General features: G+C 38.0%; 1 pseudogene; it reads left to right on the forward strand.

Moving 5' to 3' along the window:
* Positions 1–4,261: 4,261 nt before the first annotated feature.
* The window catches only part of LOC102871694, a 149,273-nt pseudogene continuing 145,981 nt past the window's right edge, over positions 4,262–7,553 (forward strand).

The following is a 7,553-nucleotide window of genomic DNA, read 5'->3' on the forward strand; positions in this document are numbered from 1 at the left end:
GCATATACTTGGTACCTGCTGGGTGTGAGTCAAAGGTCCAGAGGTGTGTCCTGTGTCCAAAACCACTCCTTCTCTCTACTGTGTCTATGAGGTCCTCATGCCAACTCCAAAATTCAAAGCTGGCAAGGGGGGGAGGGTGCAAACTTTCAGGCAGTATCAATTTAATTTTAACTAGTTCTAATGTGGTATCTCTCCTTTCATTTCTCTCCCCATCCCCGAGTTATTTGTGTATTCTCTTTCTTTTATTTTGTTAAGTTTGCCAATGCTTTGCCTGTTTTATTAACCCTTTGGAAGAAACAACTCCCAGTTTGTTGATGTTTCAGTCATTTTTCTTTTTCTATCCCATTGATTTCAATCCATAGCCATACAATTTTTTTTCTTCTGAAGGCTGCCTTAGCTGTATCCAACAGGCTTTGATATGATTTATTTCCATTTGTTCTAATGAGCTTCTTTATTTCACCTTTTACTTCTTATATAGTCTAGTACTATTCAAGCAAGGTGTTAGTTACCATCCATGTGGATGCTCTATTTTCCTTTGTACTTTTATTGTAGTCTTATAGAGGCTGGGCTCTATGAGAAGTGTGGCATCAGGATTGGTGGAAGATCTATCAACAATCTGCATTATGCAGATGACACAATGCTGCTTGCTGAAACTGAGGAGGACCTGAAGCGCTTGCTACAGATGTGCAAGGACTGCAGCCTTTGGTATGGATTGAGGCTCAATGTCAAAGAAGACAATACCACTGGACCAATTGGCAGCATCAGGATGGATGGTGAAGAGATTGAGATTTTTAACAACTTTAGTTGGCTTGGCTCCACGGTCAACACCCTTGGCACCAGTATCCAGGAAATTAAAGGATGTATTGCAATGGGAAAATCTGCTGTTAGGGACCTCTCCAAAGTACTGAAGAGCAATGGTGTCACTCTGGAGACAAGGTGCATCTGATACAGGTCATGGTCTTTGAAATCACGTGTTATGTGTCAGAGAGTTAGACAATGACTAGGGAGGATAAAAGGAGAATTGATGCCTTTGAGATGTGGTGCTGGATAAAAGTATTGAGTGTACCAAGGGGTGCTAAGAAAACAAACAGATTCATCATGGAGAGGCTTAAACCAAGCTGCTCCTTGGTTGTAAGGATCCTGAATCTTTGTCTGACATACTTTGGACATGTTGTAAGGAGGGACCAGTCCTCGGATAGGGACATCATGCTTGGTAGGGTGGAGGGACAGCACAGGAGGGGAAGGCCCTCTATGAAGTGGATTGATTCAGTGACTGGAGTAATCAGGATGGGTGTATTAGAGACAATGCGATTGGCACAGGAAAGAACAGACTTTAGGACTGTTGTACATAGGGTCTCTATGAGTTGCAAGGAACTCAACAGCACATAACAACAGCAATAATCTTGATGATTATCTGTTCTATCTCTTGTGTTCTTCCATTGTGTGCCTCTAACATGTTGATAATTTCTGCCATTGCCGTCTTAATATTCTAGATTGATTTTCTATTCTTTTCTGTTGTTTCTGACACTGTGTTAGTTGTATCCTCCCTGTCTTGTGATGATTTTTATTTTCATTTCTTGCTACTTTTTACTGACAGTTTCAACTCTTTCTTGCAACATTTGTAATTTCTTCAGTATCTAGAGTTTAAGCTGACCTTGGCAGGGGCTTCCTGGGTTAAGAAAAAAAAGAAAAACAACCTCACTAGGATGTTCAAAACCTTTGTTATCATGCTGAAGCTGAATTCTGATGAAGATGTGGTTATGAAAGCAAGGAAGATCAGCAATTAAGAATCAGTAAAAAAAACCTTGAAGCTCCATTTACGTATTTTACTTCAATGTAATGAAAACTTCTCAGTAAAATCTATGAAAACTACAGGTCATGAAGACATTTAACAGTGAGTTTCTATCCCCTTACCTCTTGACTAAGGAAAGTCTTGAGTAGTTCATTCTGATTATCCAGCACTTTACTGGTAGTTAGAAAAGTGCAACAAATACCAGTTACTTAAACTTCGTTTTGGAACTCCCTATTTTTTTCTGTCCTCCTGTCTCTGAGGTATTCATTGAGTCTCTGATTTTTGTTTGTGGGGTTTTTTTTAAGAGAATGATTGCTTTGTTTTTTCAAAACATTTTATCCTTCCTTCTGTTTCCTTGATGTTATTTAGAGTGGAGTGGACATCTGTTTTTGCCCCTGAGCATACAGAGCCTCTAAAGGGAGCTGAAAAAGTCTCAGAAATATTGCCCAAATCTTATTGATTGATGTGCATTCTGTACCTGTATCTTCTCCTAAGACCAAGTGTAGCCTGTCTGAAGTCTTCTCTAGCCCTTGTATTGGTAGGAAGACTCACCTTGGTTGGAGAATTCACTGCTCCAACGAGGAAGGAGAGAAAGTCAACCTGCCTGAAGTTCTCCCTTGTGCTGGGGCTTGAGGGAAAACTCTCCCTTACTGGAGAGTTCACTGCTCCAGCATTGAGGAGAGTAACTCATCTTGCCTAAAATCCTCTCTGGTCCTGGGACTGACAGAAAGACTTTCCTTGGTTGTAGAATTCACTGCACAGGGAAGCGGAGTGCAACTTACCTTGACTGGGATCATTTTGCCATGTTTTGATGCTTTGGTGTCATTTGCTATTGAATCATTGACTATTGTGGCTAACCTTGAGGAAAATTGGAATCTCAGATCTTTTGAACATGCTTATGAGAAACCTATACTTGATCCAAGAAGCAGTCCTCAGAACAGAGAAAGGAAACACTGCATGGTTCAAAATCAGGAAAGGATTGCATCAGGGATGCATCCTGTCACCATACCTTTTCAATCTGTATGCAGAACAGACTATTCAGAAAACAGGGCTTTATGAGGGGTATGGCATCAGATCGGAGGAAAACTCATTAAAAAACCTAAGATACGCAGATGACAAAACCTTGCTTGCTGAAACTGAGGAGGACTGAAGCACTTGTTTATGGATTGAAGCTCAACATCAAGAAAACAAAGATTGTCATCACCATTTGGCAATTGGCAGTACCATATTAGATGGAGAAGAGATTGAAGTTTTTACCAATTGGCATTACCATATTAGATGGAGAAGAGATTGAAGTTTTTACCAATTACAGCTTTCTAGGATCCACAATCAACATTCTTTAACACCAGCAGTCAGGAAATCAAAAGACGAATTGCATTGGAAAAATCTGCTATTATGGACCTCTCCAGAGCGCTGAAGAGCAACGATGTCAGTCTAGATACAAAGGTGTGCCTAATCCAGGCCATGGTCTTTTTAATTACTTGTTATTCTTTAGAGAGTTGGATAATGACTAAGGATGATGACAGAAGAAGAATTGATGCCTTCGAGTTATGTGCTGGAGAAGAGTCTTGAACATACCATGGACTGTCAAAAAACAAATAGGTCTGTCTTGGAGAGGGTAAAGCCAACTCTTTCCTTGGAGTCTAGGATTTTGAAGCTCCACCTCACTTACTTTTGGCACATGGCCTAGAGTGATCAGTTCTTGAAGAAGGACAGATAGAGCAGGAGAGGGAGACCCAGGATGAGATGTATTGATAAAATAACTGGGGCAGTGGAGATTAGTGTGTCAGAGTTAGTGAGACTGGCTCAGGACAGCGATGGGTTCAGAGCTGCTGTACATAGGGTTGCTATACATTGCAAGCGACCCAGTGGCATATAAAAACAATAACATACTATGGCAGGTTTGGAAGCAGGAGTGGCAACCACTTCCTCAATAACATGCCTCTGGAAATTCTATGTTCATAGTTTTAGAGAGCCTTCAAGCCTTTTGTTCATAGGGTCGCTGTGAGTCATGCTCGACTTGAAGGAAATCAACAGCAATAACAACCACATTGCAATTTGAGGTTTACATTTTATTCTTCAGTTCTTTCAGCTTGAGAATACTGAGAATATAATTTTGCTTTTGATCCACAGCTCTTTATACATTTCACTCTAAAAGTTTGCTTTTTCTTCTTGAGCTGCCCTTTGAAATCTCTGTTCATTTCTCTTCACCATTTCTTCCTTTCTTTGAATTCTGTTTATTTAAGAGCAAGTTTCAGGCTCTAGTCTGAAATATATTGGTGATATACTTGATATCATCTATTCTTCAGTTATTAGTATTCAGTGTATCAAATCTATTCTTGATATGGTTCTTAAATTCAGTTGGAATCAATTCAAGGTCATATTTTTACTCTCTTGTGGACTCATTTAATTTTCCTTAGCTTCAGTTTGAGCTTCCCAGTGGGCCCTGGCCTAGTTCTAACTGCTAATATGGGTCGGCATCTTTCCAAAATCGCCAATGTTTTAGTCAACGTGATTCCTGTGTATTCTTTCAGGTAAAGTACACGTGTACAGTTATTGTTCATGCTTTTTACAAAAGGCATTTTCTATGACTATATCATTGATTGTACACAATTCTATCCATAAGACCATATTTTCCATATTTTCAGTAAGTTTTTCTTCTTTGTTTCTAACTTTTGCATTCCAGACATTAATATTAAGGAATTTCATACTTCTGAAATTCATAAAAATCCTCAATTTATCTTTTGCTGAATTGGTTGCTGCATATATTTTAATAATGATAATAGTAACAGGATTTTACCTGATAGTATGTATACAAAACAGGTCAATAACATCTATGGAAAAAATCATCGGAGAAGCTCAGTACCAGTTGTGCAAATTAGGCTAGGTGCTGATTTTGGAACAGACCATCAACTACTCATATGCAAGTTCAAACTAAAGATATAAATGGTTAAGTCAAATCAGCAGGAACCAAAATTAGACCTTGAGTCTATCCCACCTGAATTTGAAAACCATCTCAGGAGCAAGTTTGAGGTCTTGAACACTAATGAGCAAAGACCAGAAGAGCTTTGGGAGGATATCAAGAATATCATCCAGGAAGAATGCAAAAGGTCATTACAGAAGAGGAAAAAAAGGCCAAGATGATATCAGAAGAGACTCAAAATATTGCCCTAGAATGCCAAAACAAAGGGAAGAAATCAAGAAGTTAAAGAGCTGAACAGACAACTTCAAAAGGTAGTGAGGAATAATGATGTTGGTTTGAGGACTGTGTCTGATTTAGGCCATGGTCTTTATGATCACTTGCTATGCATCTGAGAGTGAATAAGTATGATAGAAGAAATAATGCCTTGGGCTGTGGTGTTGGAGAACAGCACCGGACATGCCGTGAACAGCCAAGAGAACACTAGATATGTCTTGGAGAGGATGCAGCCAGAGTGCCCTTTTGAGGCAAGGATGATGAGACTTCACCTCACATGTTATGGGCATATTGCTAGAAGGCATTCCTTGGAGAAGGACATGATGGGTACAGGGTAAAGGGTCAGTGAAGGAGAGGAAGACCCTAAACAAGGTGAATTAATGTGATGATTGCTGCAATGGCCTCTAGTGTGTCAGGAAATGTGAAGATGGTGCAGGATAGGACGAGATTCAGACTCGCTAGTCATAGTGTCACTGTGAGTCGTACTTGACAACACCTAACAACAGCTGGCCCTTTCAGAGAGAGGCTTACGGCTCTGTGTTCCCATGTCCCTTTTTCTGCTTTCTAGGAAGTACTTTTTCAATGTTGTCAAACAATTAATGATTGTTTATTTTGCAGCATTTTGTCTACATTTTTTAAAGTGCTATTTGTCAGTGTTTGGCCAACCTATTCCATTACTATTGCAAGCCAAAACTTTCTGTCATATTTACCTAGAATCTTAAACGAAACCACATTTCTTCAATCAAGAAAAGTCTTTATTGAAGATCAGGTAAAACTAAGACATTTTTTGTGTTTTGTTTTGATTTTTAATATTTTATACTAGTTTATTTATTTATTTATAAAATTTGAGTACATTGTTTTCGAGAACAGATTCTTCCCATTTCCCTCACCCCGCCCCCCTACCCATCAAATTGTACAAACTCCATGATTAATTTTCCCCCACATACTCATCCCTCTGCTTCCACTCTCCCTCATCTCCCTTGGATCCTTATCTCATTCTACAATAATGATTTTTATACAATATTTGTCCTTGTTTTTATTTTTAACTTTATTGACTATGACAGTATGAAAAATAAAGCTCTAAGGACACTTCTCAGAAGAGATCTAAGTTTAAAAAGTTACTCTCCTTCTTGATTTTGCCTAAATACTAGCTTTAGACATTTAATTTCCACCCATTTACTCTTTTGGAGTTTTCTTTCTTTACTGCCCCCCCCCCACTACTTTCTATAAATCTTCACTAAAGAACCAATTTAGTGGGCACACAAATTAGTCTTTCTCCCTTTAAAATGGTTGTGGCTTTTATTTGGTATTCCAACAACTTCTGAGGAATAAAAAAAACATACATGTACCTTTTATTTGTGATGATCCTTTCATAAGAGAAGAGTCAAGTTTGCCAATGTTTTAACTGGCTAAATGATCAAGGAAGATGAGTTTATATAATCTGTCATGGAAATTTTACAGTCAAACACACTTCTTGTATGATAGAGAGACCACTGAAATGTATCAGTAAGAAAAAGGGACCAAATGAAATAAGCTAAAACTTATTGTTCAGTTTCATGTCTTTTATTGCGTAGTTATAAAACTCTTTAACATCTGCTAGGAATATTCTCTCCCTGCTTCCCACCACCATTCTCCTCTAGTGTCTTCCAATCAGCAGAGCTTAATGGATTTTCAAAGGGAGAATGACTTCCATTTCTGCATGTGGAGAGGTTTGTTTATAACTATGCTTGCAAAAAATGAATCTGGAATTATTTACTGCTAATTTGCATGTTACTAAGTAACAGATGATCTGCAAAAGCCTATCTCTTGAAGCTTAGTTGCATTTCACATGCCACATGTGGAGGCAGTTTCATTACAAAAATTCTTTTAAGGGACATCAAACTTCCAGAGCCAATTAAGTACTTCAGAGATCAAAAGATCTAGATTAAAAATTCAGGAATTCCTTACTTCAGTGACTTTCAGTCCATAGGAACTACTATGTGTGAACTTGCTACATAAATCTTCCAGGAACATGTAAGAACAGTGAAAGCTCAGCAAAGTCATCAGGACTGAAACTCATCTCCATATATTTTCAAAATTGTTGAGAGATAATAATAGTAATAATTTCATTTTAATTCTGTTACTATGTCATATCTAATGGCAAGATGGAATACACTGAAATTAAAAAGTTGAAAGCAAAGTATTAGTAATTAGAAAATTACCTTAGTGATAGAAATCAGAGATCCAAAACAGATTTTGTATGGTTAATAGTTTATTTATTGCAAATGTGTGTGTGTGTGTGTGTGTGTGTGTGTGTAAACAGCAATTATGCATGTGGATTTATTAGAAGATCCTGTGCCATAGAAATCAAATTGAGGAGAATGGAAATCCAAAATCTCTATAAATGTTCATTGAACTTAATAATAATAATAAAAAGAATGGGAAAGGAGAAAATCATGGGATTATACAACTTGGTGGTGGGTGGAGGGAGAGGTGAAGGAATGGGAAAAATCTAGTGAGAATTTGGAAAGACAAGGTAATGGTGGGCATAGTTCAATAATGATTAATTGTTTTATTTTTTTGTTT

Source organism: Elephantulus edwardii, unplaced genomic scaffold (assembly GCF_000299155.1).
Source record: "Elephantulus edwardii isolate Elephantulus edwardi_28Jun2011 unplaced genomic scaffold, EleEdw1.0 scaffold00196, whole genome shotgun sequence".
Lineage (NCBI taxonomy): Eukaryota > Metazoa > Chordata > Mammalia > Macroscelidea > Macroscelididae > Elephantulus > Elephantulus edwardii.